At 38.3% G+C, this 26593-nt stretch overlaps 1 long non-coding RNA gene across 4 annotated transcripts in view; it reads right to left on the bottom strand.

The window, feature by feature from the left end:
• Positions 1-690: 690 nt before the first annotated feature.
• LOC102963063 overlaps positions 691-26593 on the bottom strand; it is a 131888-nt gene continuing 105985 nt past the window's right edge. For all 4 annotated transcript variants that reach the window (XR_006210359.1, XR_006210361.1, XR_006210360.1 and 1 more), the window contains one exon: positions 691-836. This is a non-coding gene — a long non-coding RNA (uncharacterized LOC102963063). The remainder of the gene's footprint in view (positions 837-26593) is intronic.

Genomic DNA, 26593 nt, shown 5'->3' with positions numbered 1-26593 from the left:
ATTTAAATGGATAGTTGTATATTTTATTTTAAAAACAAATATACTGGGGCACTTGGGTGGCTCTGTCACTTAAGGGCCTGACTCTTGATTTTGGCTCACATCATGATCTCATGGTTGGTGACATCAAGCCCTGCATGGGTCTCTGCACTGTTGATAGCATGGAGCCTGCTTGGGATTTTCTCTCTCTGCCACTTTTGTATTCTTTGGGTAAATACCCAATAACAGAATTATTGAATCATATGGTAATTCTATTCTTAATTTTTTGAGGAACCTCTGTATTGTTTTCTACAGTTTTCTAGCAGTTTGCATCTCCATCAACAGCACACAGTTCTTTTTCTCCACATCCTCACCAAAACTTATTTATTATGTTTTTTATTTTAGCTATTCTGGCAGGTGTGAACTGATAATCTCATTGATATGAGATGGTTTTGATTTGCATTTCCTTGATGATGAGTGATACTGAATTTTTTCATGTGTCTGTTGGCCATCTGTATGTCTTTTTTGGAGAAATGTCTACTCATGTCTTCTGCCCGTTATTTAATTGGGTTATTTGGTTTTGGGGTGTAGAATTGTATGAGTTATTTATGTATTTTGCATACTAACCCCTTCTCTTATTCAGTAGGTTGTCTTTTTGTTTTGCTGATTGTTTCCTTTGCTGTGCAGAAGCTTTATATTTTGATGTAGTCCCAATAGTTTATTTTTGCTTTTATTTCCCTTGCTATAGGAGACATATCTAGAAAAAATCTTCAAGCTTTTTTATTACATGAAGCCCACAGGATTCCTGGTTCTTCTTTTAATGGTGAGGCCTCCATGCTCTGCCTTTCTGTTGGAAAACCCTGTAAGGGTAAGAAACAAGAGAACATTACAGGGGAATACTCCCAGAAGATGTCTCTGATCTTGGATTCCTTCTGTTTTACCAAAGGAAAATTCAAACAGGTTAGCCTCTGACATGAAGAGACCTAGGCATAAGTCCACAGCAGCATGTAAGTACACTGAGAAACCTGCATAAAAATAGACCATCTCAGGCACTCAGAACTTAAACTTCAGGCTTGGATTAAGCTCCTAGACACATTAGGGAGACAACCAACAATTATTCTATTTTACATGGAAATGCTAATTTCACTTGCAAAAGAGAAGTACTAAAATAGTATTATGATTATAATAGTAGAAATGTAGGAGTATGAGATTTGTAATGTTATAGACAAATTAAGCATGAAATGCAAATACCACAGTAGAGTGGGCTGGGTATCCAGATTTCAGCTGAAATTCTCTGAAAGGGTTACAATGGCTAGCTAGTTCTACTGATTAAAGGGCCCTAGAGTAGAGTGTTAGGAGAAGGAAGAAATATAAAGAGAGGATATAGACAAAAGTTAAAGTGGCCTTAATGTTTTTGACCTCTTCTTAGCTCTTCTCAGGAGGCTGTTCATAGATTTGAATATTTATAGTTGTGTATTCTCTTACTGGAGTATGGGTACATGAGAGCTAATTTAATAACTGTTACTTATAAGACTGCCACTTATGATGACTGTGAGTGGTAGCTTGAAGACTGTCGTAGTGTTCTTGGGCTTATATACCAAAATACAATAGACTGGCTGGCTTATAAACAACAGAAATTTATTTCTCACAGTTCTGGAGGTTGGAAAGTCCAGGATTAAAGTGCCTGTAGATTCATTGTCTTGTGAGTAAGGGGCATTAAGGAATCTACTCCTGAAATCATTGCTTTACTGTATGCTAACTAATTTGGATATAAATTTTAAAAAATAAAAAATAAAAAAAGATTTAAAAACCAAAAAAAAAAAAAAAAAAAAAAAAAGGAATTCTTGGCTGCATATTTTTCTGATTCAGCACAGTGAATATATCCTGCCACTCCTGTCTGGCCTGCCAAGTTTCTGTGGATAGGTCTGCTGCAAACCTGATCTGTCTTCCCTTGTAGGTTAGGGGCTTTTTTCCCTTGCTGCTTTCATGATTCTCTCCTTGCCTGAGTATTTTGTGAATTTGACTATGATATCCCTTGTTGATGGTCAGTTTTTGTTGAATCTAATGGGGTCCTCTGTGCTTCCTGGGTTTTGATGTCTGTGTCTTTCCCCAGGTTAGGAAAGTTTTCTGCTATGATTTGCTCACATAACCCTTCTACCCCTTTTTCTCTTCCTCTTCTGGGACCCCGGTGATTGTGATGGTGTTCCTTTTTAATGAGTCACTGATTTCTCTGATTCTTAAATTGTGCTCTTTTGCCTTAATCTCCCTCTTTTTTTCTGCTTCATTTTTCTCTATAGATTTGTCCTGTATATAGCTGATTCTCTGTTCTGCCTCATCCATCCTTGCTGCCGTGGCATCCATCCATAATTGCAGCTCAGTTATAGCATTTTTAATTTCATTCTATTTTTTACTTCTTTTATCTCTGCAGGAAGGGATTCTAATCTATTTTCGACTCCAACTAGTATTCTTATTATTGTGATTCTAAATTCTGGTTCAGACATCTTGCTAGTATCTGTGTTGGTTAAATCCCTGGCTGTTGTTTCTTCGTGCTCTTTCTTTTGGGGTGAATTCCTTTGTTTTGTCATTTTGAAGGGAGAAAAGGAATTAATGAGGTATAAAAATTAAAATAAAAAACAATTAAAAATTTAAAATATTAAAATTACAAAATTAAACACACACACAAACAAAAAAGTCAGATAAATGATGCTAGATCCTAGGTGTGTTTTGGTCTGGGTGTTGAAAGTGGTTTGACAGAAGAGAAAAAAAGGGGAAAAAAAGGAGATCTTTTGGGAATTTGAAAAAAATGAATACAGTGAAGTAGACTAAAATGAGATGATGGGAGTAAAATGGAATTTGAAAAAAATTACACAAAAGTAAAGAATATAGTAGAAAAAAGTAAAGAAAAATATTTTTAATATAAGTTATAATAAAAATGATTTTTTTCTCTTTCTGTATTCAAGAAAAAGAAAAGAAATGAAAAAGAAAAAAGAGAAAAAAAGAAATCATTTGAAAATTTGAAAAAGTGAATACAGTGAATACACTGTAGTAGACTAAAACAAAATGATGGAAGTAAAATAGAATTTGAAAAAATTTACAGAAAAGGAAAAAATATAGTAAGAAAGTAAAGAAAAATATTTTTAATAGAAATTTAAAGTAAAAATGAAGTTTTTCTTTCTGCGTTCAAGAAAAAGAAAAGAAACAAAAAAAAAAGAAAAAAGGAAATCGTTTGAAAAGGTGGATACACTGAAGTAGACTAAAATAAAATGATGGAAGTAAGAATTAGAAAAAATTTACACAAAAGTAAAAAATATAGTAAAAAATTAAAAATATTTTTAATAAAAATTGAAAATAAAAATGAATTTTTTCTTTCTGTATTCAAGAAAAGTGTAAAAGAGAAAAAAAAGAAAGAATATTGAATAGATGGACCTGCTAACAGATTGAAATAGGACTGAAATTACTTTGTTTTCCCCTAGAAGTCAGACTATGTAGCGCTTTGTAGTCCATAAACTAAGTAGGTGGTGAGACTTGTGTTCCTCAAAAGCGAGGTTGGCCCAGTTGGGCAGGGCTCAGTGTAACAACTCCGTTCTCCACTAGATGGCGCTGCTAGCCTACTGGGGTGGATTGTTACAGTGCTCGTAGTTGTGTATACTCATGCGTAGGAGCGGTGAAAATGGCATCACCCAGCTATCCAGGTGCTAGTATCGGAATTCTGTTCTCCCAGATCAGCAATCCCGCACCATCCTCTGTCTTCAGCTCTCGTCTGCTCCCTGCTTGTTCACTGTCGGTGACCAGGCCCCAGGAAGTACCTCTCTCCCAAGTTTTGTTTCAGATGTGGCTGTTTTCCCTGGCCCCTTACTTCTGAAGGACTGTGGCTTTGACCTGTTCTGCCCCTCTGTGGGAGAGTCTCACTGAGCAATGGCCGAATGAGCAATGGCCGAATGTCAGCTGCATCCAGGAATGCTTGCTGGACTCTGGTGCTGCCGGTGCCCCAAGATTGCAGCCAGGTGCCAGCCCGCCCCAGAAAAAGTTCACGAGATAGTGTAGCAGCAGCTTTTCAGAGATTATGGAAAATCACAACACACATCTGGCACCAGGCTTCACCCTTAATGACCTTGTTCCAGCACCACCAAATGTGGCCGTTTTCTGGGGTCTGCTGGTACCAGGTGGCTTCAACCGTCTCTACCAAATGTCCTTCCAGCAGTGGAACCGCTTTTCCCCATGTGGCCCGAGAACCTCCCGAACCCCACTCTCTGTTCCTGGGGATTCGCCCTTCCCACCAGAGCACCTCCAGGTATGGAGCTGCGGAGTTGCAGACTTTGCATTCCCCTTGTTTACAGTCTTAATGGAATTTAAACCCTCTCCTTTCTCCCTTTTTAGTTTAGTCCCTGTGGCTGTTTCCAATTTTCCACTTTCTCTCCAGCTGCTTTTGGGAAGGGGTGCTTTTCCCATATTCTCCCCACCCTCCCCCCTCCCAGTCTCTGTCCTCTCTCTGCCTGCAAAAGTGGCTCCCTGCCTGCCCCTGGCTTCTCGCTCCCCAAGTTCGGCTCTCCCGCCGCATATCTGCTGAATTCTGTGGTTCAGGTTGTGCAGATTGTTGTGTTAATCCTCCAATCAGTTTTCTAGGTGTGTAGAATGGTTTAGTGTTGGTCTGGCTGTATTTCATGGAAGGGAGCCACACAAAAAGCTTCCATGCTGTTCCCCCATCTTGGCTCCTCGTACCCTATTGGAAATTTTTTGATTATTGATTCAGTCTCCTGCTGATAATTGCTTTGTTGAAATTTTCTATTTCTTCTTCACTTTTGATAGGTTATGTTTCTAGCAATTTATCCATTTCTTCTAGATTGTCTAATTTGCTGAAATATATAGTTTTTCATAAAATTCTCTTACAATTGTTTGTATTTATGTGGTGTTGTTATTTCTCTTTCATTTGTGATTTTGTTTACTCGAGTCCTCTCTTTCTCCCTCCCTCCTTCTTTTTATGAGTCTGGCTAGAGGTTTATCAGTTCTGTTGATCTTTTCAAAGAATTAGCTCCTGGTTTCATTGATATCTTCTATTGTTTTTTGTTTGTTTGCTTCCATATCATTTATTTCTGCTCCACTCTTTATTATTTCCTTCTTTCTGCTGTTTTGGGGATTTGTATATTTTTTATTTTATCTTATTTTTTTAAATATTTATTCATATTTGAGAGACAGAGAGAGACAGAGCATTAGCAGGAGAGGGGCAGAGAGAGAGGGAGACACAGAATCTGAAGCAGGCTCCAGGCTCTGAGCTTTCAGCACAGAGTCCAACATGGGGCTTGAACTTACAAACCTTGAGATCATGATCTGAGCCATAGTTGGACACCCCACTGACTGAGCCACCCAGGCACCCCTGGGATTTGTTTGTTGTTCTTCCTAGCTTCTTTAGGTGGAAGGTTACATTGTTTGAGATTTTTCTTGCTTGAAGTAGGCCTGGATTGCTATAAACTTCCCTCCTAGAGCTATTTTTGTTGCATCCCAAAGGTTTTGGACCGTTGTGTTTCCTTTTCATTTGCCTCCATGTAATTTTTCATTTCTTCTTTGATTTTTTGGTTAACCCATTCATTGTTTAGTAGCATGTTATTTAATCTCCATCTATTTGTGCTCTTTTCATACTTTTTCTTGTTGACTTCTAGTTTCATAGCATTGTAGTCAGAAAAGATGCATGGTATGACTTCAATCTTTTTTTGAATCTGTTGAGACTTGTTTTGTGGCCTAACATGTGATCTATTCTGACAAATGTTCAGTGTGCACTTGAAAAGAATGTGTATTCTGCTGCTTTAGGATGGAATATTCCAAATATATGTGTTAAATACATCTAATCCAGTGTGTCATTAAAAGCCACTGTTTCCTTGTTGATTTTGTTTAAATGATCTGTCCATTGATGTAAGTGGGGTGTTAAAGTCCCCTACTATTACTGTATTGCAGTCAATTAGTTCCTTTATGTTTATTATTAACTGTTTTATGTATTTGGGTATCCCCATATTGGGTTCATAAATATTTACAATTGTTGTATCTTCTTGTTGGATTGTCCCCTTTATTATTATACAGTGTCCTCCTTTGTCTTTTTTTTTTACAGACTTTGTTTTAAAGTCTATTTTGTCTGATATAATTACTGCTGTTTCAGCTTTTTTGACATCAGTTTGCATGACGGATGTTTCTCTGTCTTCTCACTTTCAATCTGCAGGTGTCTTTAAGTCTAAATGAGTCTTGTAAGCATCATATAGATCGGTCTTGTGTTTTCATCCACTCTGTCACCCTATGCTTTTTAACTGGAGCATTTAGTCCACTTACATTCAAAGTAATTATTGATTGAAATGTATTTCTTGCCATTTTGTTACCTGTTTGGTGGTGGTTTTTGTAATTTTTTTCAGATCCTTTGTTCTCCTTCTGTCTTTCATGGTCTGCTGGTTTTCTTTAGTGATATATTTGGATTCCTTACTCTTTAGTTTTTGCATGTCTATTACTGTTTTTTTTATTTGTGGTTACCATTCAGTTTATACATAACAAATTCTGCATATAGGTGTCTTTTCTAAGTTGATGGTCACTTAATTTAGAACTTATTCTTTACTTCTCTCCCCTCCATGTTTCAGATTATTTGGTCTATTTTATATCCTTTTATTTTGTGCTTCTCTTGACTAATTTTTGCAAATATAACTTATTTTTTTTTTTGCTTTTGCGCCTCCTATTTTTATTACTTTTACTTATGGTTTTTGTTTTCCACTCACAGAGTCCTTTTTTTAATTTTAAAGATGTATTTTATATATTTTTCCAAATTTTTATTTAAATTCTAGTTAGTTAAAAAAAAAAGGTTAGAGTGGGAGAGAGCCAAAGCATAAGAGACTCTTAAAAACAGAACTGAGGGCTGATGGGGGATGGGAGGGAGGGGAGGGTGGGTGATAGGCACTGAGGAGGGCACCTGTTGGGATGAGCACTGGGTGTTGTATGGAAACCAATTTGACAATAAATTTCATATATTTAAAAATAAAATAAATGAAAAAAATAAATTCTAGTTAGTTAAATACAGTGAAATACTGGTTTCAGGAGTAGAATTCAGTGATTCATCAATTACATACAACACCCCGTGCTCATTGTAACAAGTGCCTGCCTTGATATCCATCACCCATTAGCCCATCCCCCACCCACCTCCCTCCATCAACCCTCAGTTTGTTCCATATTTTAAAGGTCTCTCTCGTTTCACTCTCAAAGAGTTCCTTTTATTTATTTATTTATTTATTTATTTATTTATTTATTTTTAAATATGAATTTATTGTCAAATTGGTTTCCATACAACACCCAGTGCTCATTCCAACAGCTTCCCTCCTCAGTGCCCATCACCCATCCTACCCTCCCTCCCAACCCCATTCAATCCTCAGTTTGTTCTCAGTTTTTAAGAGTCTCTTATGCTTTGGCTCCCTCCCTCTTCAACTTTTTTTTTTCCTTCCCCCTCCCTCATGGGTTTCTGTTAAGTTTCTCAGGATCCACATAAGAGTGAAAACATACGGTATCTGTCTTTCTCCATTTCCACCCACATTGCTACAAAAGGCCATATTTCATTCTTTCTCATTGCCAAGTAGTATTCCATTGTGTATATAAACCACAATTTCTTTATCCATTCATCAGTTGATGGACATTTTAGGCTCTTTCCATAATTCGGCTATTGTTGAAAGTGCTGCTATAAACATTGGGGTACAAGTGCCCCTATGCATCAGTACTCCTGTATCCCTTGGGTAAATTCCTAGCAGTGCTATTGCCGGGTCATAGGGTAGATCTATTTTTAATTTTTTGAGGAACCTCCACACTGTTTTCCAGAGTGGCTGCACCAGTTTGCATTCCCACCAACAGTGCAAGAGGGTTCCCGTTTCTCCACATCCTCTCCAGCATCTATAGTCTCCTGATTTGTTCATTTTGGCCACTCTGACTGGCGTGAGGTGATATCTGAGTGTGGTTTTGATTTGTATTTCCCTGATGAGGAGTGATGTTGAGCATCTTTTCATGTGCCTGTTGGCCATCTGGATGTCTTCTTTAGAGAAGTGTGTAATCATGTTTTCTGCCATTTTTCACTGGACTATTCGTTTTTTGGGTGTGGAGTTTGGTGAGTTCTTCATAGATTTTGGATACTAGCCCTTTGTCCAATATGTCGTTTGCAAATATCTTTTCCCATTCTGTCGGTTGCCTTTTAGTTTTGTTGGTTGTTTCCTTTGCAGAACAGAAGATTTTTATCTTCATGAGGTCCCAATAGTTCATTTTTGCTTTTAATTCCCTTGCCTTTGGGGATGTGTCAAGTAAGAGATTGCTGCAGCTGAGGTCAGAGAGGTTTTTTCCTGCTTTCTCCTCTAGGGTTTTGATGGTTTCCTGTCTCACATTCAGGTCCTTTATCCATTTTGAGGTTTTTTTTGTCAATGGTGTAAGAAGGTGGTCTAGTTTCATCTTCCTGCATGTTCCTGTCCAGTTCTCCCAGCACCATTTGTTAAAGAGACTGTCCTTTTTGCATTGGATATTCTTTCCTGCTTTGTCAAAGATTAGTTGGCCATACTTTTGTGGATCTAGTTCTGGGGTTTCTATTCTATTCCATTGGTCTGTGTGTCTGTTTTTGTGCCAATACCATGCTGTCTTGATGATTACAGCTTTGTAGTAGAGGCTAAAGTCCGGGATTGTGATGCCTCCTGCTTTGGTCTTCTTCTTCAAAACTACTTTGGCTATTCAGGGCCTTTTGTGGTTCCATACAAATTTTAGGATTGCTTGTTCTAGCTTCGAGAAGAATGCTGGTGCAATTTTGATTGGGATTGCATTGAATGTGTAGATAGCTTTGGATAGCATTTTAACAATACTATTGTTTGGGTAGTATTTTAAAATACAAACATTTTAACAATATTTATTCTTCCAGTCCATGAGCACGGAATGTTTTTCCATTTCTTTATATCTTCTTCAATTTCCTTCATAAGCTTTCTATAGTTTTCAGCATACAGATCTTTTACATCTTTGGTTAGGTTTACTCGTAGGTATTTTATGCTTCTTGGTGCAGTTGTGAATGGGATCAGTTTCTTTATTTGTCTTTCTGTTGCTTCATTATTAGTGTATAAGAATGCAACTGATTTCTGTACATTGATTTTGTATCCTGTGACTTTGCTGAATTCATGTATCAGTTCTAGCAGACTTTTGGTAGAGTCTGTTGGGCTTTCCATGTATAATATCATGTCATCTGCAAAAAGTGAAAGCTCAACTTCATCTTTGCCAATTTTGATGCCTTTGATTTCCTTTTGTTGTCTGATTGCTGATGCTAGAACTTCCAACACTATGTTAAACAACAGCGGTGAGAGTGGACATCCCTGTCGTGTTCCTGAACTTAGGGGGAAAGCTCTCAGTTTTTCCCCATTGAAGATGATGTTAGCTGTGGGCTTTTCATAAATGGCTTTTATGATGTTTAAGTATGTTCCCTCCATCCCAACTTTCTCGAGGGTTTTTATTAAGAAAGAATGCTGAATCTTGTCAAATGCTTTTTCTGCATCAGTTGACAGGATCATATGGTTCTTTTCTTTTCTTTTATTAACGTGATGTATCACATTGATTGATTTGCGAATGTTGAACCAACCCTGCAGCCCAGGAATGAATCCCACTTGATCATGGTGTATAATTCTTTTTATATGCTGTTGAATTCAATTTGCTAGTATCTTATTGAGAATTTTTGCATCCATATTCATCAGGGATATTGGCCTGTAGTTCTCTTTTTTTTGCTGGGTCTCTGTCTGGTTTAGGAATCAAAGTAATGCTGGCTTCATAGAATGAGTCTGGAAGTTTTCCTTCCCTTTCTATTTTTTGGAATAGCATGAAAGGATAGGTATTATCTCTGCTTTAAATGTCTGGTAGAATTCCCCTGGGAAGCCATCTGGTCCTGGACTCTTATCTGTTGGGAGATTTTTGATGACTGATTCAATTTCTTCGCTGGCTATGGGTCTGTTCAAGTTTTCTATTTATTCCTGTTTGAGTTTTGGAAGTGTGTGGGTGCTTAGGAATTTGTCCATTACTTCCAGGTTGTCCAGTTTGTTGGCATATAATTTTCATAGTATTCCCTGATAATTGTTTGTATTTCTGAGGGATTGGTTATAATAATTCCATTTTCATTCATGATTTTATCTACTTGGGTCATCTCCCTTTTCTTTTTGAGAAGCCTGGCTAGAGGTTTGTCACTTTTGTTTATTTTTTCAAAAAACCAACTCTTGGTTTCGTTGATCTGCTCTACCGTTTTTTTAGATTCTATATTGTTTATTTCTGCTCTGATCTTTATTATTTCTCTTCTTCTGCTGGGTTTGGGGTGTCTTTGCTGTTCTGCTTCTATTTCCTTTAGGTGTGCTGTCAGATTTTGTATTTGGGATTTTTCTTGTTTCTTGAGATAGGCCTGGATTGCAATGTATTTTCCTCTCAGGACTGCCTTCGCTGCATCCCAAAACGTTTGGATTGTTGTATTTTCATTTTCGTTTGTTTCCATATATTGTTTAATTTCTTCTCTAACTGCCTGGTTGACCCATTCATTCTTTAGTAGGGTGTTCTTTAGCCTCCATGCTTTTGGAGGTTTTCCAGACTTTTCCCATGGTTGATTTCAAGCTTCATAGCACTGTGGTCTGAAAGTATGCATGGTATGATCTCAATTCTTGTATACTTATGAAGGGCTGTTTTGTGACCCAGTATGTGATCTATCTTGGAGAATGTTCCATGTGCACTCGAGAAGAAAGTATATTCTGTTGCTTTGGGATGCAGAGTTCTAAATATGTCTGTCAAGTCCATCTGATCCAATGTATCATTCAGGGCCCTTGTTTCTTTATTGACCGTGTGTCTAGATGATCTATCCATTTCTGTAAGTGGAGTGTTAGAGTCCCCTGCAGTTACCACATTCTTATCAATAAGGTTGCTTATATTTTTGATTAATTGTTTTATATATTTGGGGGCTCCCGTATTCGGCGCATAGACATTTATAATTGTTAGCTCTTCCTGATGGATAGATCCTGTTAATTATTATATAAGGCCCTTCTTCATCTCTTGTTACAACCTTTAATTTAAAGTCTAGTTTGTCTGATATAAGTATGGCTACTCCAGCTTTCTTTTGACTTCCAGTAGCATGACAGACAATTCTCCATCCCCTCACTTTCAATCTGAAGGTGTCCTCAGGTCTAAAATGAGTCTCTTGTAGACAGAAAATAGATGGGCCTTGTTTTTTATCCATTCTGATACCCTATGTCTTTTGGTTGGCACATTTAGTCCACTTATATTCAGTGTTACTATTGAAAGGTATGGGCTTAGAGTCATTGTGCTGTCTGTAGGTTTCATGCTTGTAGTGATGTCTCTGGTACTTTGTGGTCCTTGCAACATTTCACTCACAGAATCCCCCTTAGGATCTCTTGTAGGGCTGGTTTAGTGGTGATGAATTCCTTCAGTTTTTGTTTGTTTGGGAAAACCTTTATCTCTCCTTCTATTCTGAACTACAGACATGTTGGATAAAGGATTCCCAGCTGCATAGTTTTTCTGTTCCTCACATTGAAGATTTCCTGCCATTCCTTTCTGGCCTGCCAAGTTTCAGTAGATAGGTCTGCCACTAGTCTTATGGGTCTACCTTTGTAAGTTAGAGCGTGTTTATCCCTAGCTGCTTTCAGAATTTTCTCTTTATCCTTGTATTTTGCCAGTTTCACTATGATATGTCGTGCAGAAGATCGATTCAAGTTACGTCTGAAGGGAGTTCTCTGTGCCTCTTGGATTTCAATGCATTTTTCCTTCCCCAGATCAGGGAAGTTCTCAGCTATGATTTGTTCAAGTATACCTTCAGCCCCTTTCTCTCTCTTCTTCTTCTTCTGGAATTCCTATGATACGGATATTGTTCTGTTTGATTGCATCACTTAGTTCTCTAATTCTCCCCTCATGCTCCCTGGATTTTTTTTTTATCTCTCTTTTTCTCAGCTTCCTCTTTTTCCATAATTTTATCTTCTAATTCACCTATTCTCTCCTCTGCCTCTTCAATCCGAGCTGTGGTCGCCTCCATTTTATTTTGCACCCCATTTATAGCATTTTTTAGCTCCTCATGACTGTTTGTTAGTCCCTTGATCTCTGTAGCAATAGATTCTCTGCTGTCCTCTATACTATTTTCAAGCCCAGCGATTATTTTTATGACTATTATTTTAAATTCATGTTCTGTTATATTGCTTAAATCGTTTTTGATCAATTCATTAGCTCTTGCTACTTCCTGGAGTTTCTTTTGAGGAGAATTCTTCCATTTTGTCATTTTGGATAGTCTCTGGAGTGGCGCGGAACTGCAGGGCACTTCCCCTGTGCCACCACAGTCGGACCTGACGTCTGTCCCCAGCCCACTGCTGGGGCCACAGTCAGACTGGTGTGTACCTTATCTTCCTCTCTCCCAGGGGCAGGGCTCACTGTGGAGTGGTGTGGCCCCTGTCTGGGATACTTGCACACTGCCAGGCTTGTGGTGCTGCTTCGATGGGATCTGGCATATTAGCCGGGGTGGATCCGCAAGGTGCACAGGGACGCGAGATGCAGGCTTAGTTCACTTTGCCCTCGGTGGTCCTCTGTGGGAGGGGCCCTGCAGCACCGGGAGGCAGATCTGTCAGAGGGATGGATCCATACAAGCACAGTGTTGGGTGTTTGCGTGGTACAAGCAAGTTCAGTGACGGGAACTGGTTCCCTTTGGAATTTTGGCTGGGGGATGGGAGAGGGAGATGGCGCTTGCCAGCGCCTTTGTTCCCTTGCCGAGCTGAGCTCTGTCTTCTGGGGCTCAACAACTCTCTCTCCCGGTGTCCTCTCGCCCTCCCGCTCTCCGAGCAGAGCTGTTGACTTTTAACATTCTAGATGTTAAGTCCCACTGACTGTCAGAACTCACGGAGTCCGGCCCCTCCGCTTTTGCAAGCCAGACTTCGGGGGCTCTGCCTTGCCGGGCGGGCTGCCCCTCCACCGCCCCGGCTCCCTCCCGCCAGTCCGTGTAGCGCGCACCGCCTCTCTGCCCTTCCTACCCTCTTCTGTGGGCCTCTTGTCTACACTTGTCTCTGGAGAGTCCATTCTGCTAGTCTTCCGTCGGTTTTCTGGGTTATTTAGGCAGATGTGGGTGGGATCTAAGTGATCAGCAGGATGAGGTGAGCCCAGCGTCCTCCTATGCCACCATCTTCTCAAGGAGTCTCAAAGAGTTCCTCTTAACATTTCTTGCAGGGTGGTTTAGTAGTCATGAGTTCTTTTTCCTTTTTTTTATCTGGGAAACTATTTCTCCTTCTATTCTGAATGGTAGCCTTGCTGGATAGAGTATTTCTGGCTACAGTTTTTCCCCATTTGGCTCTTTGAATATATTGTGTCACTCCCTTTTCTCATGCAAAGTTTCTGCTGAAAAATCACCTGATACCCTTTTAGAGTTTCTCTTGTAGGTAGATTTTTGCTTCTGTCTTGTTGCTTTTTAAATTCTGTCTTTCTCTTTAACCTCTCACATTTTAATTATTATGTGTTGTAGTATGGATCTCCTTGGGTTCATCTTTTAGAACTTTCTGTGCTTCTCGAACCCAGATGTCTATTTCCTCACCTAGACTAGGGAGATTTTCAGCTGTTATTTTTTCAGATAAATTTTCTGTCCCTTGTCTCTTCTTCTTCTGAGATCCCTATAATGTGAATGTTCATGTGCTATTGTTTAAGAGGTCTTTTAAGCTATTCTCATTTTTAAAAAATTCTTTTCTCCTTTTGCTGTTCACTTAAGTGCTTTCTTTTATCCTGTCTTCCAGATTGCTGATAATTTCTTCTGCATCCAGTAATCTGTTGATTACCCCTAGTGTATTTTTTGTTTCAGTTACTATATTCTTCAACTCTGATTGGTTCTTTTTTATATTTTCTGGTTGTTTTTTTTTTTTTTTAGTTTTTATTTAAATTCCAGTTAGTTAACATACAGTGTATAATTAGTTTCAGGTGTCAAAGAGGAAAGAGAGAGAGAGACAAATCTTTTTTTATATTTTCTCTTTATTGAATGCCTCACTGAGTTCTAATCTTCTCTCCAGCTTGGTGAGTATCTTTACAATCATTACTTTAAGTTCTTTATACAGCATATTGCTTATCTCTCTTTAATTTTTTTCTAAGACTTTGTCTTTTTTTTTCTTTTTGAGCATATTTCTCTGTTTCCCCTTTCTTCTCTGTTTTGACTTTCTGTGTTTGTTTCTATGGCTTAGGTGGAACAACTGCTTCTCCTAAACCTGAAGGAATGGTCTTATATATGGATATCCCCTGTGTATATTGTGTGTGCTCGGTGACTTACTGGCTGGCTAGAGCTGTGGCTGATGTGAGCTTAGAGTCCTGGAGCTCTCCACACAGTGGGCACCCTGGTAGGACAGCTATAGCTGAAGTGGGCATGGATTGGTACAGTCCCTGGACTCCCCACATTGCAGATGTCCTGGCCAGAGAGCTAAGGCTAAAGTGGGTGCAAGCCAGGGTGTCCTGAGGCTTTACACATAGAGGGCACTTTGGCAGGATAGCTGAAGCTGAAGTGGGTGTCTTTGAGCTTGTCCCAGGGTTGTCTGTGCAAAGGGTACCCTGGTAGGGCAGTTGGAGCTGAGGCACAGTGTGGGCTTGGAGGTCCTGGGGGTTTCTGTGCAGTGGGTGCCCTGGTAGAACAGCTGAAGCTGAAGTGGGTGGGTGCTGGAGGATACCTGGGTACTCTGTGCTGGGGTGTGCTGGCAGAGCAGGTGGAGCTGAGGCTGTGTGCAGCCTGGGAGGTCCTGGGGCTTTCCACACAGAAGGCACCCTGGCAAGATAGCTGAAGTGGGTGTAAGCTGGGAGGTCCTTTGGCTGTCTACACAGCAGGTACCCTTGTCTTCATCTCTCTTGCTGTTCTGTTTGCTGTTCTATCTTTCATTGTGCAGAAGCTGTTCATTTGGCCCTTGGTTCTTCAGGAGGAACTGCTCTATAAATGGGTGTAATTTGGTATGTCTCGTGGAGGTGAGTTCAGGGTCTTCCTATGGGGCCATATTGGACTAAAACCTATACTTAAATGTTAGTTTTCTTCTGGGGCACTGTTGCCTCCTGGTCCTGTTCCCCTAGCAGCCAGCAGAGCCTGGCAGGAGTGCAGGGGCCATGGCACCATCAAGAAGCAAGTGTTGTATATGGGGCACCTGGGTGGCTCAGTCAGTTAAGTGACTGCCTTCAGCTCAGGTCATGATCTCACTGTTTGTGGGTTCAAGCTCCATGTTGGGCTTTGTGCTAACAGCTCAGAGCCTAGAACCTGCTTGGAACCTAGAGCCTGCTTTGGATTCTATGTCTCCATCTTTCTATGCCCCTCCCCGAATTGTCCTCACTCGTTCTCTCTCTCAAAAATAAACAAACATTTAAAAAATTTAAAAAAGAAGTAGATATTGTATATTCATTTTTTTATTTAACATTTTTTTTAATGTTTACTTTTGAGAGAGACAGAGTGCGAGTGGAGGAGGGGCAGAGAGAGAGGGAGACACAGAATCCAAAGCAGGCTCTAGGCTCTGAGTTGTCAGCACAAAGCCTAATGTGGGGCTCAAACTCACAAACCGTGAGATCATGACCTGAGCCTAAGTTGAACTCTTAACTGACTGAGCCACCCAGGTGCCTTGTATATATTTTTTTTAATATAATTTATTGTCAAGTTAGCTAGCATACAGTGTATACAGTGCTCTTGGCTTTGTGAGTAGATTCCCATGATTCATCATTTACATACAATAGCCAGTGCTCTTCCCAACAAGTGCCCTCCTCAATGCACATCACCCATTTTCCCTTTCTCCCACATCCCATCAACCCTGGTTTGTTCTCTGTATTTAAGTCTCTTATGGTTTGTCTCCCTCTCTGTTTGAAACTGTTTTTTCCCCTTCCCTTCCCCTATGGTCTTCTGTTAAGCTTCTCAAATTCCATGTATATTCATTAAAAAAAATAGTTACTGTGCGATAAAAATGGCACTTTACCTGTGTCATCTTCCTCTCCAAACCTCCACAATCCCAGGCTAATCATGAGAACAACACTAGACAAATTCCAATAGAGGGACATCTTCTACCTTGTACTGCCTGACCAGTACTCCTCAAAACTGTCAAGGACATCAAAAACAAGGAAAGTATGTGGAACTGCCACAGCCAAGAGGAGCCTAAGGAGACATGACAGCTAAATGAAATGTACTATCCTGGATAGGATCCAAAAACAGGAAAGGAGGATTAGTTAAAAATTATGGAAATTTGAGGAGTACCTGGGTGGCTCAGTTGGGTAAGTGTATGACTCTTGATTTTGGCTCCAGTCATGATCTCATGAGCCCCGTGCTCTCCCTCTGCCCCTCTCCCCAATTTACTCTCTCTCTCTCAAAATAAATAAACTTTTAAAAATATTGGAATTTGACTAAAATGTGGACTTTAATTAATAATAATGTGTTAATATTGTTCATTAATTATAACAAGTGTGCCATAATAATATAGTAATTAGTAACAAGGGAAAATGTGTGAGGGGGCTCAGGAAGGGAAGGGACTTTTAGCACTTCAATTTTTCTATACATCCAAAATTTCCAAAAAAATAGTTCATTAATAAAAATAAACTACACTTTAAAAATGAAATTAAAATTAATACTTGTGAAATGTTTGAAAGTCCTGGAACACCTTGCTGGAACCCAGGATTTTGCAGAGCACAATATGAAAACTACCAAGTTTAATCAATATAAATGATTCTTAAGGTAATTCATTTTCTAGCACAGGCAGTTCTTACTTTGCACAGTAGCCTGGGACCATAAAAAGGACTGTGCAAGCTGAAACCAGGTAAAGTGATCTTAAATAATCAATGGGGAAATTTACAGTTATTTAGTGAACTTTAAAATTGTTTTCTCAAAACATTAAAAACTCTCTTATTGCCAGTAATAATGAATAGGGAAATGAAAAAAGTAGTAAAACTATTTAGTATACTGTAATTAGAAATACTGAGACTTCAAGCGTTTTATTAAAAAATTTTTTGATAAGAAAATTTACCAAGATACTACTGCTAAGGATTTTCCCTTCCTCTGTCTCTAACTCTGATGTGATATCTTAAGGCTTACATATTGGTCTTTGCTACTTATAGAAGACATTTTAGAGGATATGTTTTATGTATTTTTTTCCAACACAAGAATTTTATAGGTGTGAACACCTCAGTAACTTTGTAAACAAAAACATCACCCATGGTTTGGTCACCAGTACTCCAGTATTCAAAAGCTTATGAGTTTTTAAATTAAACTATTCAGTGATATTTAAAATTTTTCAAAGATACAGAATAATTAAATAGGAAAAAGGGTTTTTCTTTTTACTGTTGTCCATGTACATGGAAAGTTTGTATTTCTCCATATGTTCTCACTCATATGTGGATCCTGAGAAACTTAACAGAAGACCATGGAGGAGGGGAAAGGGGAAAAAAAAGTTACAGAGAGGGAGGGAGCCAAACCATAAGAGACTCTTAAATACTGAGAACAAACTGAGGGTTAATGGGGGGGTGGAGGAGAGGGGAATGTGGGTGATGGGCATTGAGGAGGGCACCTGTTGGGATGAGCACTGGGTGTTGTATGGAAACTAATTTGACAATAAATTATATTTAACATAAAATTTTTTTTAAAGTTTTAAATAAATTTTAAAAAATAAAGTAGAAGCTTTTAAGGGTTATTGTATAATCTTGAGATTTTTAACCTGAAACAATAAACTGAATTTATTTCTTTTTCATTCTAAAAAAACTAGGTATTTCTCTTTGAAAACATATCATTTTAAGAAGGTTGCATGGTATAACAGTGATGATAATGCTTTCAGATACCCTCTGAACTGTCTTGCTAAGATTTAAATTTTTTTTAAGTGAAAAAAATCAATGGGAACTCTTGACACCAAATTTACTACTTTGAAATATCTGTAATTAAAAAAAAATTTTTTTTAATGGGAAAAGACTTGCATGGACAAGTCACCAAAGAAGATGTAGAGATGACAAATAAGCACAGAGAAAAAATGCAAATCAATATTATTACTCATTAAGGAAATGCAAATTAAAACTTTTAAAACTAAAAGTTATAAAGAGTTTGTAAGCAAAGCTGAGAGTCAAGCTGAGAAACCAAAAGCAGTTGAACAATCTGGAAGTAGGATCAAGGCTGAGGATGAGAGAAAAATGAGAAAAATTCACATACAGGTTTTTGTGTGAACAGAGACTTTCATTTCAATTTAGTAATAAGTAGGACTGGGATTACTGAGTGGTATGGTAAATATAAATTTGTAAGAAACTGGAAAAATGTTTTACAAAGTGGCTGTACCATTTTGCATCTCTACCAGCAATGTATTGTCAGTTTTGTTTTGGTTTGTTTTTTTATGCATTCTATTAGGCTTATGTTAGTATTTCATTGTGGTTTTAGGGTTTTTTTTTTCCTGTCCAATTAGTTTATTTTTTCAGTCCAATCTCTTTACCATGGTTCTTAACCAGGGTGTACATCAGATCATCCGGGGAGCTTTTTGAAATATGAATAGCTGTGCTCTGCAGTCTCAGTTAACCAGTACCTGCCCCTGTGATTCTGATACACATCCTTGGTTGAAAACCATACTCAGGAGGTCCCATACCCAGCTAACCTTCAGAATCACTGAAGGGGCTTTAAAATGCAGATTCCTGGGCCACTCCACCAGAGATTCTGATTTGCTGTGACTGGGTTTGGGCGTAGAAACATGTATTTTTGAAAAGTTTCACAATTCACTTTAATGATTAGTCAGATTTGGAAACCACCTTTGTCCTGAGTTACATTGATTTCACCAAAAAAGCAGTTTTTGATTAAAAAGAAAAATAATCTGGTCATGTGTATAGTACCTTTGAAACAATACCTATGTTTCCATTGTTTTCACCTTAAACTTTTTCCTAGCTTTGTCCCTTCCTGCTTCTCTCCCATCTCGGTAGAAGAAATGCCTGATCCTTTTCTCCTCTGGTGCCCCTGACCTCCTCTCTTCCCTCCCATCTTGTTATTTTCTTAGATAGTCTTCCTACTTGGGCCTACAACCTGTTCATATTTTCCCAAACAAAACAAAAATGGCCACAGCCATCAACCATTGTAGCTACTGAGCTCTCATGGGTCCTCCTCCCTGACTGCTTGTCTACTACTGCCACCTCTGGCAATGTAATTGTGGGCCACCATGACCTATTTGTCACTGGGCGAAACCAGTGGCCCTTTTTGAGTCTGTAATTTCCTTGATGTCTTTGCAGCCAGTGACCCTATGAATCGCGCCCTCTTTGAACCATCTATTCCTTGTCTGTGATCCTACTGTGTTCTCTTGGTTTTCCTACCAGGGTTCAGGCTTTGGTCTGTTTCTTTTTCTCTGTTTCCTTCTCGTAGTGATCTTAATCCATTCCCGTAGCTTTAACTTGCATCTCTGTCCAGATGCCTCTCAAATCAAGATCCCTAACTCTGATGTCTTCCTTGAGCTTCTAACCACTCTTTCCTTCCATCCACTGAGACCCCAAATCCTATATGTTCAGAATCTAATACTCTTCTCCATTCTTTCCCCGGCTCTTTCTCTTATATCACGTACTTTTGCTAACAATGACCCCAAGATTCAAAACCTTGGTCTCTCTCCCATCCTTGGCACCAAAACTCAGTTACTTGCTATATACCCTATCAAGTTCTATGCCCACAGCTTCTCCTACATAATTCTTTTTTTTTAATTTAATTTTTTATTTTTTTAAATTTATATCCAAATTAGTTAGCATATAGTGAAGCAATGATTTCAGGAGTAGATTCCTTAGTGCCCCTTACCCATTTAACCCCCCCCCCACAACCCCTCCTATAACCCTCAGTTTGTTCTCCACATTTATGATTCTCTTGTTTTGTCCCTCTCCCTGTTTTTATATTATTTTTGTTTCCCTTCCCTTATGTTCATCTGTTTTGTCTCTTAAAGTCCTCATATGACTGAAGTCATATGATTTTTGTATTTCTCTAATTTCACTTAGCTTAATACCCTCCAGTTCCATCCACGTAGTCACAAATGGCAAGATTTCATTCTTTTTGATTGCTGAGTAATACTCCATCGTATGTGTATATATATATATATATATATATATATATATATATACATATACGTATACATATATGTATATATGTACATATACATATACATATACGTATACGTATATATATATACGTATATGTATATATATATATATACGTATATGTGTGTGTGTGTATATATATATATATATATATATATACACATACATACCACATCTTTATCCATTCATCCATCGATGGACATTCGGGCTCTTTCCATACTTTGGCTATTGTGGATAGTGCTGCTATAAACATGGGGGTACATGTGTCCCTTCGAAACAGCACACGTGTATTCCGTGGATAAATGCCTAGTAGTGCAGTTGCTGGGTCATAGGGTAGTTCTATTTTTAGTTTTTTCAGGAACCTCCATACTGTTTTCCAGAGTGGCTGCACCAGCTTGCATTCCCATAATTTAGCTTTTTTTAAAGTTTACTTATTTATTTTATGGGAGAGAGACAGAAAGAGACAGTGCATATGAGCAGAGGAGGGGCAGGGAGAGAATCACAAGCAAGCTCACACTGTTAGCACAGAGCCTGACACAGGGCTGAAACTCATGAACCGTGAGATCATGACCTGAGCTGAAATCAAGAGTTGGACGCTTAACTGACTGAGCCACCCAGGCAGCCCAAAAGACTTTAGAGCAGTTTAGGTTCACAGAAAAATTCAGAGGAAGGTACAGAAAGCTCCTATATACTCCTGCCTCCACACATGCATAACCTCTCCCATTATCAACATCCCCCACCAGAGTGGTACAATTGTTACAATTGATGAACCTACATTGACACATCATAATCACGCTAAGTCCACAGTTACACTAGGGTTCCACTCTTAGTGTTGCACTTTCTATGGGTTTGAGAAAATGTATAATGACATGTGTCCATCATTATAGTATCATACAGAGTATTTTCAATGCCCTATAAATTCTCTGTAGTCTGCCTATTTATTCCTCCCCCAACTCCCAAACTCTGGTAACCATTGATCCTTTTACTGTCACCATAGTTCAACCTTTTCTAGAATGTCAAATAGTTGGAATCAAATAGTATGCAGCCTTTTCAGATTAGCTTCTTTCACTTAGTAATATGCATTAAAGTTCCTCCATTTCTTTTCATGGCTTGATCATTTCTTCTTAGTGCTGAATAATATTCCGTTGTCTGGGTTATCACAGTTTATTTATCTGTTTACCTATCGAAGGACATCTAGGTTGCTTCCAAGTTTTGGCAATTATGAATAAAGCTGCAGGTTTTTGTGTGGAGTAAGTTTTCAACTCCTTTGAATAAATACCAACGAGCATGGTTGCTAGTATAGTAAGAGTATGTCCCATTTTGTAAGAAACCACCAAATTGTCTTCAAAAGTGGCTATATAAATTCACATTCCCACCAGCAATGTATGAGGGTTCCTGTTGCCTCACCCCTCACCAGCATGTGGTGTCGTTGGTGTTCCAGATTTTGGTGATTCTAATAGTTGTATAGTGGTATCTCATTGTTTTAATTTGCATTTCCCTGATGACATACGATGTGGAGCATCATTTCATATGCTTATTTGCCATCTGTATATCTTCTTTGGTGAGGTATCTGTTAAGGGCTTTGGCTCATTTTTTAATTGGGCCATTTATTTTAGTACTGTTGAGTTTCAAGAGTTCTTTATATATATTCTGGGTACAAGTCTTTCGTCATATATCTGATTTGCAAGTATTTTCTCCCAGTCTGTGGCTTGTCTTTTCATTCTCTTAACAGTTATCTTTCAAAAAAGCAGAAGTTTAGAATTTTGATGAAGTCCAGCTTATCAATGTGTCCTTTTATGGCTTTTGCTTGGATGGTGTATCTAAAAACTCTTTGCCCAGCTCAAAGTACAAAAGTCTTTTATGTTTTCTTCTAAGAGTTTTATAGTTTTATATTTTGCTTTTAGGTCTCTGTTCAAGTTTGAGTTAATTTGGAATGTGTGAAGTATAGGTCAAGATTCAGTTAGACTTTTGTGTGTGTGTGTGTGTGGTGGTGGGGTGCAAATGGATGCCCAATTATTCTGGCATCATTTGTTGAAAGACTGTCATTTTTCTATTGTTTTGGCTTTTCACTTAGGTCAAAAATCACTTGGCCATTTATGTGTTGAGTTTATTTCTGGACTCTCTATTTCAGGAATTGACTTTTTTTGCTTAAAGGGCCAGATAGTAAATATTTAAGGCTACTAGATAGTAAATATTCAGGCCATATGGTCTCTGTAGCAACTACTCAACTTTGCTATTTTAGCATGAAAGCAGCCATATATGTACAATATGTAAAATGGGCATGAATGTGTTCCATAAAACCTTATTTTCAAACATAGGCAGTGGATCAGACTTGGACCACAAGCTGCAGTTTATTAACTGCTGTATTCTATTCCATTGATTTTTGTGTCTTTTTTAAATCTGATACCACACTGTATTGGTTACTGTAGCTTTATACAGTAAGTCTTGATACCAGGTAACATGAGTCCTCCACTTTATTCTTCTTTTCCTCACTTGTTTTGGGTATTCTTTCTTTGCCTTTCCATGTAAATCTACAAAAAAAGTTCTTCTGGTAATTAACAGATCAGTTTGGGTAAAGCTGAAATGTTAACAATAGTAATTTTCCAATCTTTGAACTTAATATGTCTCTTTGTTTATGTGTGTCTTCTCTGATTTCTTTCATCAGCATTTTGTCCAAATATTTGAGGATTTTCCAGATATCTTTCTAGTCATTAAACTATCACTTCTAGTTTAAGTCTCTTATAGTGAGATAATATACTTTGTACAATTTCAGTTTTTAAAATCTTAATTTTGTTTTATGGCCCAGATATGTTCTATCTTGATGAATTATTCCATATGCACTTGAAATGAATGGGCATTTTGCTTTTTGTTGGGTGGTGTGTTCTATACATGTCAATGTGAGACCTGAAACCATGAAAACACTAGAAGAGAGCATAGGCAGTAACCTCTTCGACATCAGCCATACCAACTTCTTTCTAGATATATCTCCTGAGGCAAGGAAAACAAAAGCAAAAATACACTATTGGGACTTCATCAAAATAAAAAGTTGCGGCATGGCAAAAGAAACAGTCAACAAAACTAAAAGGCAATCCACAGAATGGGAGAAGATATTTGCAAATGACATAGCTAATAAAGGGTTAGTATCCAAAATATGTAAAAAACTTATGAAACTCAATACCCCAAAACAGAATAATCCAATTAAATAATCCAATTTAATAATCCAATCCAAATAAATAATCCAATTAAAAAGCAGAACATATGAATAGACATTTTTACAAGGAAGATATACAGATGGCCAATAGACACATGCAAAGATGCTCAACATCACTCATTATCAGGGAAATACAAATCAAAACCATGATGAAATATCACCTCACACCTGTCAGAATGGCTAAAATCAACAACATAAGAAACAAATGTTGGTGAGGATGTGGAGAAAGGAGAACCCTCTTGCATTGTTGGTGGAAATACAAACTAGCATAGCCACTCTGGAAAACAGTATGGAGTTTCCTCAAAAAGTTAAAAATAGAACTACCTTACAACCCAGCAATTGTACTACTATTTACCCAAATACACACACACACACACACACTGGAGTATTAGTCATAAAAAGAATGAAATCTTGCCAATTTGCAATGACATCGATGGAGCTAGAGAGTATTTTCCTAAACTAAATAAGTCAGTCAGAGAAAGACAAATACCAGCGATTTCACACATGTGTGGAATTAAACAAATGGGCAAAAGGGAAAAAAAAAGAGAGAGGCAAACCAAAATGGCAAACTGTGATGAGCACTGGGCGTTGTATGGAAGTGTTGAATCACTATATTGTTCACCTGAAACTAATATTATACTGTATGTTAACTAAATGGAATTTAAATTAAAACTTAAATGTCTGTGTGGTCAGATTGTTTGATAGCATTGTTGATGTCTTCCGTATCCTTGCTAACTTTCTGTCTCCCTATTACAGAGAGGAGTGCTGATGTCTCCAGCTATACATGTGCATTTGTCTCTCTTTTCAGTTCTATCAGTTTTTGCCTCATGTATTCTGGAGCTCTGTTGTTAGCTGCATACACATTTAAAATTGTTACATCTTCTTTGGTAATTGACCCATCCATCACTATATAATTTTCCGCTTTACTGCTATTAATTTTCCTCATTCTGAGGTCTACTTTTCTGATATTAAAGAACTATCTGGCTTTTTTCTGGTTAGTGTTTCCATTGTATATGTTTTTCAACTCGTGTGTGTGTGTGTGTGTGTGTGTGTGTGTGTGTGAGAGAGAGAGAGAGAGAGAGAGAGAGAGAGACTCCATATATGAATAGTTATATTTAAGGTAGGTTTCTTGAAAGCAGCATATAGTTCTATAGCTTGGTCTTTTTAAAATTCAATCTGAGAATTTCTGTGTTTTAATTTGCATTCATAGACCATTCACATTTACTATGATAACTGAAATGGTTGGATTTAGGTGTACTACTATATTATTTTTCTGTTTGTCTTCTATATTTTTTTGCTCCTTTTTTCCTCTGGCCTAGCCTCTTTTGGAATTTTTGCATATGTATTAGTATTCTGTTTTAATTTATCTATGTAATATATTTATTGGGTTTTTAGCTATATAGCTTTGCATTATTTTTTAGTGGTTGCTCCAATGACGATAATACACATACCTAGTACCCACAGCCTATTTCAATTTAATATTTTATCACTTCAAGTGAAACACAGAAGCCTTAACAACCACAAAGGTCCCTTATCCTCTCCCTTTATAAAAGCTGTCTTATGTATTACATATAAATACAATGTTATAATTGTTGCTTTCAACATTCTTACATATTTTGATAGAAATAGAAAAGTAGCCTATTTACCCTGATATATACTCTTTCTGTTATTCTTGATTAATACATGAAGTTCAAAGTTTCTTTCTGGGATCATGTCCTTTCAGTTCTTTAGGAGCTTCTTTCAGCATTTCTTTAAGAGCAGGTCTGCTGGCAACAAATTCCCTTAGTTTTCTTTCATATAAAAATGTTTCTAGTTCATCTTCATTTGATTTCAAGTTTTATTTAAACTTTAGTTAGTTGGGGCGCCTGGGTGGCTCAGTGGGTTAAGCGGCCGACTTCGGCTCAGGTCATGATTTCGCGGTCTGTGAGTTCGAGCCCCACATCGGGCTTTGTGCTGACAGCTCAGAGCCTGGAGCCTGTTTCAGATTCTGTGTCTCCCTCTCTCTCTGCCCCTCCCCTGTTCATGCTCTGTCTCTCTCTGTCTCAAAAATAAATAAACATTAAAAGAAAATTTAAAAAAATAAATAAACTTTAGTTAGTTAACATATATGGTAAAATTGGTTTCAGGTGTAGAATTTAGTGATTCATCACTTACATATAACACGTAGTGCTCATCAAAACAAGTGCCCTCCTTTATACCCATCACCCATTTAGCTCACCCCCCCACACCTTCCACCATCAACCCTCAGTTTGTTCTCTATAGTTAAGAGTCTTTTATGGTTTGCTTCCGTCTCTTTTTTTTTCTTCCATGTTCATCTGTTTTGTATCTTAAATTCCACATATGTGAAATCATATGGTATTTGTCTTTCTCTGACTTATTTCACTTAGCATAATACACTCCAGCTCAATCCATGTCATTACATATGGCAAAATTCCATTCTTTTTTATGGCTAAAACTCCATTGTGTAAAAAGACAACATCTTCTTTATCCATTCATCATTCAGTGAACATTTGGGCCCTTTCCATAGTTTGGCTAAGGTTGATAATGATGGCTGTATGTGCCCCTTCAAATCAGTACTGTTGTATCCTTTGGAAAATACCTATTAGTGGAATTGCTGGGTCGTAGGGTAGTTCTATTTTTATCTTTTTGAGGAACCTCCACTCTGATTTTCCAGAGTAGCTGCATCAGTTTGCATTGCCACCAACAGTGTAAGAGGGTTCCCCTTTCTCTGCATCCTTGCCAACATCTGTTGTTTCCTGTATTGTTAATTTTAGCCATTCTGACAGATGTGAGGTGGTATCTCATTGTGGTTTTGATTTGTATTTCCCTGATGATGAGTGACACTGAGCATCTTTTCATGTGTCTGTTGGCCATCTGGATGTCTTCCATGGAAAATGTCTGTTCATGCTTCTGTCCACTTCTTACCTGGATTATTTATTTTTGGGATACTGAGTTTGATAAATTCCTTTAGATTTTGGCTACTATCCCTTTACAGATACGTCATTAAACAAGAGATTAGCAAATTGAATCCAACAGTACATTGAAAGAAATATTCACGAGAAGTTCTCAAGGAAGATGGCAGCGTAAGAGGACGCTGGGCTCACCTCATCCTGCTGATCACTTAGATCCCACCCACATCTGCCTAAATAACCCAGAAAACCGACGGAAGACTAGCAGAATGGACTCTCCAGAGACAAGTGTAGACAAGAGGCCCACAGAAGAGGGTAGGAAGGGCAGAGAGGCGATGCGCGCTACACGGACTGGCGGGAGGGAGCCGGGGCGGTGGAGGGGCAGCCCGCCCGGCAAGGCAGAGCCCCCGAAGTCTGGCTTGCA

Source organism: Panthera tigris, chromosome D4, assembly GCF_018350195.1.
Source record: "Panthera tigris isolate Pti1 chromosome D4, P.tigris_Pti1_mat1.1, whole genome shotgun sequence".
Classification (NCBI taxonomy): Eukaryota; Metazoa; Chordata; class Mammalia; order Carnivora; family Felidae; genus Panthera; species Panthera tigris.
The sequence above is the reverse complement of the archived record's forward strand: the minus strand, read 5'-3'. Positions and strand labels throughout refer to the sequence as shown.